This window comes from Canis lupus, chromosome 4 (assembly GCF_011100685.1).
Source record: "Canis lupus familiaris isolate Mischka breed German Shepherd chromosome 4, alternate assembly UU_Cfam_GSD_1.0, whole genome shotgun sequence".
NCBI classification, from domain to species: Eukaryota; Metazoa; Chordata; class Mammalia; order Carnivora; family Canidae; genus Canis; species Canis lupus.
The window spans coordinates 81,367,087-81,379,630 of record NC_049225.1 but is presented as its reverse complement, the minus strand read 5'-3'; the positions used below and the strand labels follow the sequence as shown (position 1 = coordinate 81,379,630).

Below are 12,544 nucleotides of genomic sequence, written 5' to 3'. Positions count from 1 at the left end.
CTTCCTTCTTTCCTTCCTTCCTTCCTTTCTCTCTCTCTCCCTCTCTCTCTCTTTCTTTCCCTTTCTCCTTCCTTCCTCCCTTCCTTCCTTCCTTCCTTCCTTCCTTTCTTCTTTCTTTCTTTCTTTCTTTCCCCATGCAGAGGGAGAGACAACACCAAAGTTTGAGAAGGATGTGGTGCAGCAGGAATGAGAATACATTGCTGGTGAGAATGCAGACTTAATAGAGCAACTTTAAAAGACAGTTTGGAAATTTTTTATCAAATTAAGCTTATTCTTACCATATGACCCAGCAGTCATACAATGTAGTACTTACTCAATTGATTTGAAAACTTACATCTACATAAAAATATGCACAAGAATGTTTTTAAAAGGGACGTCTGGGTGGCTCAGAGGTTGAGCGTTTGGCCCAGGGCCTGATCCCAGGATCCAGGATTGGGTCCCACATCAGGCTTCCTGCATGGAGCCTGCTTCTCTCTCAGCCTGTGTCTCTCTCTGTCTCTGTCTCTGTCACTCTCTGTCTTTCTCTCTCTGTCTCTCTCTCTCTCTCTCTGTCACTGTCTCTTATGAATAAATAAATAAAAGTCTTTAAAAAATGTTTATAAAAACTTTGTTCATCACTGCCCAAACTTGGAAGCAATCGAGATGTCTTTCAGTAGGTGAACGGATAAATAAACTGTGGTACGCCTAGACTGTGAAGTATTCTTCCGTGCTAAAAAGATATAAGCTATCAAGTTATGAAAGGACCTGGAGGAAACTTAAATGTATATTACTGAGGGAAAGAAGCCAATATGATAAAGCCACAAACTGAATGATTCCAATTATATGACACTTTGGGAAATGGAAAACTATGACACAATTAAAAAAAAACAGTGGTGATTTTTAAGACAGAACACAGGATTTTTAAGGCAGTGAAACCATTATAAATGATACTATAATGGTGGATACATGCAATTATATATTTTAAAAAATCCATAGAATGTACAACACATTAGAAATAATCCTTAAACTATAGACTTTAGATGACAAGGTGGTGTGACCATTAATGTAGCGTAACCTCCTTTGTCACAAAGATACCACTTTGCCATGAGATGCCAATGGGTGGTGTGTGGCTGGCTATGCATGTGTGGAGAGAGTAAGTATATGGGAAATCACTGTACCTTCCACTTAATTTTGCTGTGAACCCAAAACTGCTTTAAAAAAAACAAAATTATTTCAAAAATCAGGCAGCAAAACTACATAACTTCTCAGGTGACTAATTTCTGGGATTTATGGATGTGTGTGCATCTGTGTATGTCAGGAAATGAGATGAATGATACATAACAGAATGTTAACATGAGTGCTATTTTATTTTCTTTCTAAATTGCTATCCTCTACTTTTCATAAAACATGTACATTAATTGGGAGTAGTTAAAAATATAAATAAGTTGATTCTTTTTTTAGGTTTATGCAACTTAAAATTAAGTCCACTGAGTTAACAGGAAAAATAAAAGAGCAAGGAAAATAAATAAACGAATAAATAAAAGTTGTATGATAAAGGAATATTTTTGGCTACAGTAACAGAACTGTGACTAAGATTAGCTTAATTCATAAGAAAATGTACTGCATGCTTTTGGGGTTTTGTTAATGAGATAGGCATACCTTGGAGATATTGTGGATTCAGTTCTAGGCCACCACAGCAAAGCAAGTCAAATGTATTTTTTGGTTTCCTAGTGCATAGAAAAATTCTGTTTATACTATAATGTAGTTGGTGAAGTGTGCAATAGTCAGGATGCAGACTCACTCAACCTCACATAGCATGTGATCTAACCTGGCCTGTTCAAACCAAGGGAAAGACTTTGTTCCTTTAACAGGAAAGTGATTTCCTCAATCTCTCACAGAAGGGAAGGCAAAAGTGTATGACCTCAACCGCTTAGATGCTGCTGATAATGCTTCCTGACAGTCAGGGATATGAAACAAAATGAGTATTTAAAAGAGGTCAGGACACAGTTACAAAGGGATAGTACAGAAGAGGCCCTGAAACTCAGGATGCATAATGCTTGTGCTTGTCTTACCTTTGAACATGTTGCCTTTTTTTTTAGATTATACATTTATTTTTTAATTGAATAAGCAGTAGATTTGAGTTAATAAATACTACCTGCAGTTGAAAACACCTTATCAGAGTGGCATCCAGAAGTTTGCTTCAGAGAATTTGCCAACTGTGTCAGGAATGGCTGGTTTTCTCTAAGGATGCCATGTTAGCAAATACAGGCAAAAGATGGACAAATTCTTTCAGGTACTGGTGCTTTTCCTACATGAAACAAGAGAAATAGAGGAAAGGTCATCATCATCATCAATGACAATGAAATCTGTCATTTCAATTTCTAGCGTAGCATTGTAATTAAGGTTATATAGGCTTCAGATTCAGTCAAAACTTCTAAGAGAACATTTCAACTGTACTAATTATGAACACTCTGCTTTGGAGCAAATTTCTAAGATTCAGTTCTTTGGAAATTTTTTGAAATCTAAAAACGTGTTGATTACTAGTGATAATATAATAAATGCTGGAAGAAAAAGGTTAAGGTTATAATTAGGTGTTGAAAAGGTACTTATGTGGTCTAAAACAACTTCAATCCACAGCAATGGTCAATTAGTGACCTCCAGTTTGATAAACAAATAAAACTAATAGGAAAATACATGATTAAAATATATTATGTTGTTGCTTTTATTGTTTATTTTGTTATCTTTTAATTAAAACATTAGGTTTCAATGAACTGGTTAATTACTGGTAGTTTTTTAAAAAGATGATTTCAACATTGAACTTGGTTTACTTTTTTTTTTTTTTTTAATACCATCTGATCGCTTTAAGAGATTCTTACGTTTCACATCTTGAGATATGGCAAGTAGGCCCTGGAAAAAATGGATGGTAAGTAAGTTGCAGAGAAATCCTGAAGCTATATTTCTTTCCTGTTAAATATATTGAAATTCTAACACAAAAACCCGACTATTAAAATGAACTTCTGTTTCACTCTTAAGGAGATAGCAAGTCCTCATCAGCTTGAAGTGACATCATCACTGAGACTAAAATAGATGAGGGAGGTAAGCATAAAGTTTATTATATTCTGAAGGTAGATGGTCATGACTTGGATCTCCGTGGAAATAGTGAGAAATATTCTGATTCTAGACGTTGGTTGAAAATAAATCATGTACACTTGTCAATGGATTGGCTACCAAGAGGTGACAGGAAAAGATCAAGTTGACTCCAAACTTTTTGGCTAAGAATCTGAAAAGAGAGAACTGATGTTTCCTGATACAAAAAATACAATATAAGTAGCAAGTGTGTGGGAAAGGAAGGTAAAGTATAGGTTTTGAAATTGCTTTTCATGTTCCAGGGTAGGTTTTCATTAGGAAGGAGTCAAAAATAAGAACCTGGAATTCTGGAACCTGGAACAATGTAAAGTGGGATTATAAAGTTAGGAACTTTTAGAACAGATTTGATATTAAAACCATAGAACCAGAAAAAATACATAGAAAAGAAGAAGGAAATTGTCTGGAAAGCTGGAGAATACTGGAAGTAACTGCAACGCAATTATTTTTGTCTCCATCCAAAATCAGCTACTGTCTCATGTCTAGGAGGTAGAAATGGATACTCTGTGGTACTTTTCTCCAGGAATCTGATTTGTTCATTTCATGATATGAAACGAAAGCACAGAGATGTGGAGAAGAAAAAAGAAGTTGCATCTTTAATAGAGGTATAAAATAATGTTATTAATGCCCCATAAAAAGGAAATGTGGACATAATTAGTGAAGGTTTTTATAGGCTAGATACTTACCAATTTGCTTCAGTTAGATCCTTGTATTGAACATTCATGACATACTACCCGCATCCCCTTTTCCTTTTTTTTTTCCACATCCCCTTTCCTAAAGCTAAAACCTCTGCAAGCTGATGATACTGGCTTATGTGTAAGCATCCACAGGGAATTGTCCTTGGCTGTGAGCAGATGGGCTGGGCTGTGAGCTCACTCTGTGAGCAGAGTTCTGGGAAGATACCTGCCCCAACTCTGGGAGTCAGTCATATGCTACCAGGCATGGGTACAAAAGTCTAGAATTTTGTCACAAAACACCACAACTGTGCAGTGTAACTTACAAATCAGACTCCCCTTTGGATCAAACCAAGTCTTAATTTTACCTAACAACCAGTCCTAGTTAGGTTCTTTCCCCTTTCCTATTCTGTTTATTTCAGTTCCTATCAATTTCTTTAGAAAAACACTTCCTCAAAAAATCATGCATGCCAGTTTTTTTGTTTTTGTTTGTTTTGTTTTGTTTTGTTTTAATCTCAGGCTCTGTTTCTAGGTAGGACTATCTAACGTAGATTCGGATATATTTTGAAGGTAAAACCAACAGGATTAGCTGATCATTTAGTTCTGAGAAATGAGTATGAAAGATAAAATCAAGGTTGATTTGATTTGGTCTTAGGTAAGAAACTCTGAAGATAGGTTTATGGATTTAGCTCATTCACCAGTTGGATGAACTGAAGGCACCTTCTCTAAGGTAAGTTGACTAATGATATTCCTGACATGCTGTAGCTGTACAAAAGTTAGGATTTCACCCTGTATTGAGTTAGGATAAAATACACATAGAAAGAAATGCACTGACTTATACAATATTGTTGGGTTTGGGATAGATGGAAAATAATAATTATCATGTCTCACATGACTGTTGCTGAAAAGCAATCATATTTTGGAAGGAAAAAAATGATAATCTCAAAAAATCCATCATAATGTAAAGGAAAATATGGCATCTCTAACTCTTCCTGGTTAAAAAAAATCCTTATTACTGTGCCACAGCACTATTCATGCTAAGCATTAGACTCAGGACTAATTATGAGCAGCAGAACATCAATAAATGTTAAATTTTTCACTTTGTAATTCTGTTGTGCCAAAGTCTGGGCCCTGACAGAGAAGAAGTAATACCTGAAAAATATTAAAGCAAATGATTGGAAAAGATGAACCCAGAATCCTCTAAATCTGTGAATCTGCAGGAGTAACTCATTCTTTAAAGACTGTCTCCCCTTCTTCTTGGTTGAAGACTGCAGAAATCTCAAATGAGGCAGTGAGATAACTAATACCATTGAGATGAATAGTCGATGAGACCAGGCTTACAGAAGGAGATGTTCTAGAACTAAAAATTCCAATAGCAAATGAGATGACAGAAAATGAAATTAGGAGAGGCCAATAGCAGAACTTAACCATCAACAGTAAGACTGGTGTAATAAGCTTAATCAATACCCAGTTAAATTGGCTGACAAGAATAGGAGTAGTACTTCTCCAAGGAGTATCTGTGGAAGTCTCTCATAGCAATAGACTTCTGGGGCACCTGGGTGGCTAGGTCAGTTAACCATTTGAGTCTTGATTTCAGCTAGGTCATGATTCAGATTTTGAGACCAAATGCCATTTTGGGTCCCACACTCGGCATGGAGTCTGCTTGTCCTCTTCCTCTGCTCCTCCCTCCACTCCCGCCCTCAAATAAAAAATGAATAAAATCTTAAAAAATAAACAGACCTCTAAGAGACAAAATTGATGGACAATTAATAAAGAAATATATATGTATATGTATATGTGTATATATAATGTCTATATATATTCTATGCTGCATGAGCAGAAAGCTGTAGGCAATCACTCCAAGAAAGTCATAATTCAGATTCAGTACCTACTAACTGAAGCAAGGGATGGGTCTCAGAAGAGAAGGCTCTGCAACCGCATTTAAATGGATTCAGTAGTAATTTACTCTGCCCTTCTCAAAGGGACATTAGGCATTTACACAAGTAACCATTCCCTCGTAAAAGAAAATAACCAATATTTGCAGAAGTATTATATTCAGGGTCCATGCAAACATTGATACCTACAAACCAAGCATTGGTTGAAGTAGAGTATAGTGATAAGTTATAAAATGGAGTGCTGACCCCACAGTAAATTAATTGATTTTATTGCCCAAACTGGTGATCATTTACCATCTCCTCAAAATACAGTTGAATTTAACTTATTAGAAGCTGGATCTTTGGGGATCCCCGGGTGACTCAGTGGTTTGGTGCCTGCCTTTGGCCCAGGGCGTGATCCTGGAGTCCCAGATCAAGTCCCACGTCGGGCTCCAGCATGGAGCCTGCTTCTCCCACTGCCTGTGTCTCTGCCTCTCTCTGTCTCTCATGAATAAATAAATAAAATATATATATATATATTTTTTAAAAGAAGCTGGATCTTTGACCTATAGAAAGAGCTGTTGCCGTAAGAAAGACTAAATGGAAATTCTGAAAACTGTGACTCTGCCACATCAGATACTCATTCAAAAATTATATCAGCCCAGGGAAATGGCAGAGATTAGTGCTTCTCAAAAATTCAAGGAAATGTAGAGGTGACACCGCTCATTATTCCTTCATTTTATTTTCAACATAAAACCTATGAAAAAAACTGAATCAAATAGATGAAAGTAGACTAGCAAAATGTAACTAATTTGAGTCAGAATTGAACAGTTTTACTAAGTGTGGAACATTAATGGAGTAACACAGCCTCAGTAAGGGTATATTCTATTATATTGGCCTGGCGAATGTGCTTCCTTTATTTCAATGCCCATCACTAAGGAAGATAAGAAGCAGTTTGCCTTCCCATGATAGAACTATCAGTGTGCATTCATGATCTTGCTACAAATATGTTTAATTCTACACTCCGATAGCATATAGTCAAAAAACATTTTGAAATTGTCATACTGGCTCACTATATTGTGATATCATTTAAGTTATATCTAGGTAGCAACAAATAGCAAGCTCTCTGGGTTCTTATTGAGACATAACTGGGGTTACGGTTAAAGGGTAAAGGTATTGCTACATTGGTGAAGATTTCGGGTATGCATTGGTTTAGGACAGCCCGGGTCATCTTCTCCAAGAAAAGGACATGAATTTGTACCTACTTTACGGCTAAGAATAAACAACCATCCCTGGTAGACAACTTGTATTTTGAAGCTGCATTTTCTTCATATGTGAGTACAGTTCTAACCCATTTACTGTGGAATGAGAAAGGCTCCTGGTTTTTAACTGGTCTCAGACAATACTGGGTCCTGAAATGAGTACATGTGTGAGACAAGCAGTCCTGACAGACTGGGCCCCACAATCTACGAGTAGAACATCTGGGTATCAGAGGACCCTGCTCTAGATAATAATACACCTTGTTGTCTCAAGAATAGAGGTCTGAATATTTACCATGCTATGTGTAGTTAAGAATTATAGTTTATTTTTAAAATATAGTTATTGGCATGCTAATAGATCCTAGTAGAGCTAGGGTAATTGATCAGCACTGTGAGTCCTGCACCCTCCCTTCATAAATTAGATAGTTTTGATCAATGATCATAATTAGTTGAGATCAGCAGGTGTTCAACTTAAGTTAAACGTGGTATATCTATGACTGGGTCAGCAGTAGTAGGGAGCACAAGCTAGCTGCGTGAACAAGTGACTCAGAACTCCTTATAACCTAACCTAACTCTTCTACTTTTACACCTTTCCCAACTCACAAAGAGGAGAATTAGGATTTCTGTATGAACAGGGACAAAAGTGAAACTTGGTTTACAGATATGTCAGCATGTATGTTGGTTTTAGTTGACAGTGGATGGTCAGTGCACTATGTCTTCCATCGGCGTGACGATGCTAAAAGATACAAATGAGGGTAAATCCTCCCAAGAGACTGACTTTTAAATGATGCACTACTCATAATTTTGTGTGGAGAAAGAAATTTCATTGCATTAAGAAAGTATTGAACTCTTTGACATTTATGAATACTCAAATTATTTTTTAAAAAATGTGAGGAATTAAACTTGGAAGATCAAGCACAAGAGTTATCTGGAAAAGAAATGTGAGTGGGGTTAAGGAAGTGGGCACAAACGGTGAAGATGTCACTTGTTAATTCCCACCAGTGGAATTTTATGGCAGAAAAGACAGTAACAACTACATGGAGAGGCTGATTTAGCCGGTGACTGTCAGCCTCTGCCCTCAAAGATTCCAGTACGTGTCTCTTGTGGGAAAATTGAGAGCAGGCATAAGCCCGAGAGCATTTGTTTTCACTCCATATAGCTAATCTACATGTGCTGTCATTAGATCTTAGATCTCATGACGCAAAGTAGTAAGCTCCCCTGTGGTACCAACCTGGAAGAAACCAACTTGTACGGGTCAGTGGCGCTGTTTATACTGTACCCCTTCCATTTTCACTTCTCCTAGATGGATGACACTTGTTTTTTTTTTGTTTTTTTTTTTGTTTTGTTTTTTGTTTTTTGGATATAGGTTTGTATTTTGTGACCATAGTGCCTTAGACAACATCACTACTTTGGAAGACTCACAGATATCTTACTCACAAATGCTAAATCACTCATGCTATTGTCTAAGGACAAGAAATCTCTTCATGACAAAGTGTATGCAGAAGTGAGAGGATGACTATGGATCTGTTACGTAGCTCAGTAACCATAAGCTGAAACCTGATGGAGCAAGAGAAGAAATATGTCCTGAAGATGTAAAACACCAAGGTAAAGAATGCAAGGAGTGGAAACAGGAGTGCCCTCATTCACGATTACCCCTCAGTGATCCATTGGGCGAATGTGTGCTTCCTCCTTCGCAAATTTTTGGCTTTGAGGGTCTACTTGATCTTGGTCCCTAGATTATAAACACAGTAAGACAATCCACATATGGACCAGCTCTTTTCCTTCCCCTACTGGAAAATATAATCCCAAACCAGAAAGAGGGGTCTGACTGATCTTAAAACCTTGACACCTCTATATTGTCTTGGAGACACAGAGTAGAGGAACCTAAGTCATTGTGAGCCTAAATTAAGTCCATGAAAACTGTGAGGTCATAAGGGGTATTGTTTTAAGCCTCTAATTCTGTGTTAATTTTTATGGCAGCTATTAAGAAATGTAATCATATATTTACACTTTTGTCCTCCTCCATAAAATTAAGCCACAGAAAATTCAAGTGTCTATTTCTTGAGATAAATAGTCAAGATCTCCTGCCTGGAGAAGATTTAATTATATCAATTTTCATGTTTGTTCCTCTTGATTCTTTCTATTTATCCAAACATGTCCATATATCTTTGTTCACACTCGGAGAATATGTTTTCTGTTGGAGTACTTTATTATTTCATTTCTCTTCCTGAATCCTGAATATTCACTTCTTTACTTACTTCTACTTCTGCCCTCAGTTACATTTATATATCAAAGCATGATAGCTCAAAATGTATGTACCTTTAATGAATTTGTTATATGTAAACATTATTGCCTTTTTCGTAGCTAGCTAAAAGCAATTATTTTTTAAAATGAAAAAGAGAGAAAGAAGAACATGTGTGTATGATGCTATTATTGCTATTTCCTAATTGCTAGCCTTTTTTAAACTTGGAATTGTGAATTGCTTTTTATTTAGAGTTTCTTTATAAGAAAAAGGGAACCAAGACCGGAGATGTAAGGTAATAACATGTCTGAGGTCACACATCTAAAGAAATTGCCAACATGGAATTCAACTTAGCACAGTCTGACTTCAGAAGTTCTACTCTCAACCACCTCAAAATGCCTCCAGTGACATTAAACTTGGTCTTCAAATTTACTATTATCATTGTAGAGGTCTAGCACAAGGGTGGGCATAGCAAAAGTGCTGAATATATATGCATTTTACTGATTCACAAGAAAAAAAAAAAGAGGTATTTTGCTCAAGACCAGAATAGATTAACAAAAAAAAGAGATTAAAATGATGGGGCTCACCAACCCTGAGAAAACCCTCTCAGATTCTATGGGGAAGAGTTTGTGGATCCTGCCTTTCTGCGGTTTATATGCATTGTATCTGTATTTATTATTGTGAACAAAGTAGGGCAATGCTTGGGAGTGTATTATTGAATCAGACTGCCTTGGGTCTTGGCACTGTTGTTAACCAACTAAATCCCATTCCTGTTTGTCTGCCATTTGTTCTTCTAATGCAAGGGCAAACCATGGCCTGTGAGCTAAATCCAACCTATGGGCTGTTTTGTACAGCCCATGAGTTAATGGTTTCTAGATTTGTAAACAGTTTTAAATGAAACCAGAAAAATATATGGCAGAGACCATTATTACCCTTAAAGGCTAAACTATTTACTAACTGGCTCCCACAGAAAAAGTTTACCAACCCCACTCAAACTCCTGTGCCTCATGACCTTGTTTTTTGTTTTGCTGTTTTGATTTGGAATATCTCTCCACATTTTAATAAACTGGCTCCATTTTTCATCCAGATTTTACCTTAAAGAATCACCTCTTTAGATAAGCGTCCCCATTCATTTTTTCCTACATCATTTCATTTGATTTTATGATAGCATTATCATTCCTGAAATATATACATATATATTTAATATATATATATTAAATATATCAAATTTTCTTCCCATTCCTTTTCTCAAAGTAACAGCACTCTTCTGCCCATGTATCAGTGTATCGTCATGGCCTATCTTATGGCCACATTTTAGAAATGTACTGGAAAAAACACAGTATAGGTAAGATAAGTGTACATTATCCTATGCAAACTCTCATTTGAGTTTAGAGTTCGCACTCTCAAATGCAAACTTTCATTACAAAATGAAAGTAATTATTACCGATTTGGAAAATACAACTCCTTTTTGAGTTAAAGCCCTGTTTGAATGGTAACATCCTATTACCTCAGAAAAAGAATAGCTCGCTTTGGTCTCATGAAGTTGATACAATTTTTTTTTTCCTTAAGGTTCACTTTCTTCACAATTTTTAGCAAAATTACTGTCACTCAAAATGTTCATTTCCAAAATCTCTACTTCCATTAAATAAGAATAATTGACAGAGAGCTCTGTAGAAAAGTGAACACTGAATTGTGATAATCACCCAGGAAATTGCCCTGTTCCTCTGTTTTTTTTTGGGTAAGAAGGGAGAGCCTATATTTGTAACTTAGACAGTTGGTTTAAGTGGAACAAAAGAAACTCTCGCTATTCTGTTTGAGACACAGTGTCTGGGCTCTAGCAGTGTGTCATTTCAGTGTGATTTGGGAGTTCAGTGCTATTTATAGTACACTTAGGACTCAAGGCTTACTTGCTAAGGAGCGCTGATATTTTGCATCTGAATTCTTCTTACTTACGGACTCCAGTTTAAAAAGGCCCGAACTTTATGAAGCATCACTGTGGAAAACAGGAAGACAGGTCAATTGCTATTAATCTACTGTTTACTGAAACATTATCATGTTCTTGCTAACCAGAGGTATTATAAAATGATGATGTATTTTTTAATGTGTATTTGCATCAGCCTCACGAGATCCAATCTCTCTCTCACATAAATACACCGTTCTACACACACAAAACTGCAACAAATTTGCACACATGCCTGTAATCTTTAGGTATTTATACACGTTTATGGGCTTAAATACATTATATTTTAATAGGTTCCTATTATCTCAACCGTTATTTTATTTGGTAAGAGAGGCACAATTATATGTTTCTACTTATTTAATGAAGAATAATATATGTTCAGTGTCTTAGCATTTCATAAAATGTCTTGCATGCTGTAAGTTCATAAATATTTTTTGAACTGAATTCAGTTTTTCTTTTGTATAGTCGAATTGACTGCCATTCAAAATGCTATAGACTTGGTGGCTTAAGTTTTTTTTCTCATAATTCTGGAGGCAGAAAAGTCCAGAATTAAGATTCTGGTGGAGTTCGGTTCTGGTGAGGCCTCTTTCCCTGGCTTGCACATGGTCACTTTCTTGCTGTTATCCTCTTTTCCTCTTATAAAGCCATAGTCCCATCAGATTAGGGTCCTACTCTTATGATCTCATTTGAATTTATGTCCTAGGGATCCTGTTTCCAAATACAGTGATATTAGTAATTAAGGCTTCAACAGTTGAATTTTGGGGGAGCACATTCAGTGACACTCTTCTTTGAATGACTTTCCATTTCTCCAGTTATTCTGTTTACTTACAAAAATAATTCATGGGATTTAATTTAAATTACAGTCTGCACAGAACAATATTCTTATTTAGACCATAGCAACAATGCTCATTTTTCATCTAAAAATATTACATAATCTTTTTATATCTTCATATTTGGAGTTATGAATATTAATACTTATATTTTTCAAATGATTGACGTGTTTATTCTTAGAATAGCATGCTTGATGCTCAAGGGTTGGAAATTTGTTGTGATAAACAATTCTTGTAGCATTTTCTATTACACCTTATAAGTTAGAAAAATCCTTCCCTCTGAGTTTACATACTTTCTATGACAGTTACCATTTCCCTTTTACATATGGAAAGTATCATTTTTTTCTTCCTTCTCTTCCTTCTTCATCCTTCTTCTGCTTTTATTCCTTCCTTCCTTCTTTCCTTCTTCCTTCCTTCCTTCCTTCCTTCCTTCCTTCCTTCCTTCCTTCTTTCCTTCCTCCTTCCTTTCTCTCTCTCTCCCTCTCTCTCTCTTTTCTTTCCCTTCTCCTTCCGTTCCTCCCTTCCTTCCTTCCTTCCTTCCTCTCTTTCTTCTTTCTTTCTTTCTTTCTTCTTCTTTCTTTC

At 36.2% G+C, this 12,544-nt stretch overlaps 1 long non-coding RNA gene across 1 annotated transcript in view; it reads right to left on the bottom strand.

The window, feature by feature from the left end:
• Positions 1 to 2,244: 2,244 nt before the first annotated feature.
• Positions 2,245 to 12,544, bottom strand: part of LOC119876171 — an 18,480-nt gene continuing 8,180 nt past the window's right edge. Inside the window, exons 2-3 of the long non-coding RNA XR_005357660.1 lie at positions 11,080 to 11,165; positions 2,245 to 2,287 (exon numbers count right to left, since the gene is read on the bottom strand). This is a non-coding gene — a long non-coding RNA (uncharacterized LOC119876171). The remainder of the gene's footprint in view (positions 2,288 to 11,079; positions 11,166 to 12,544) is intronic.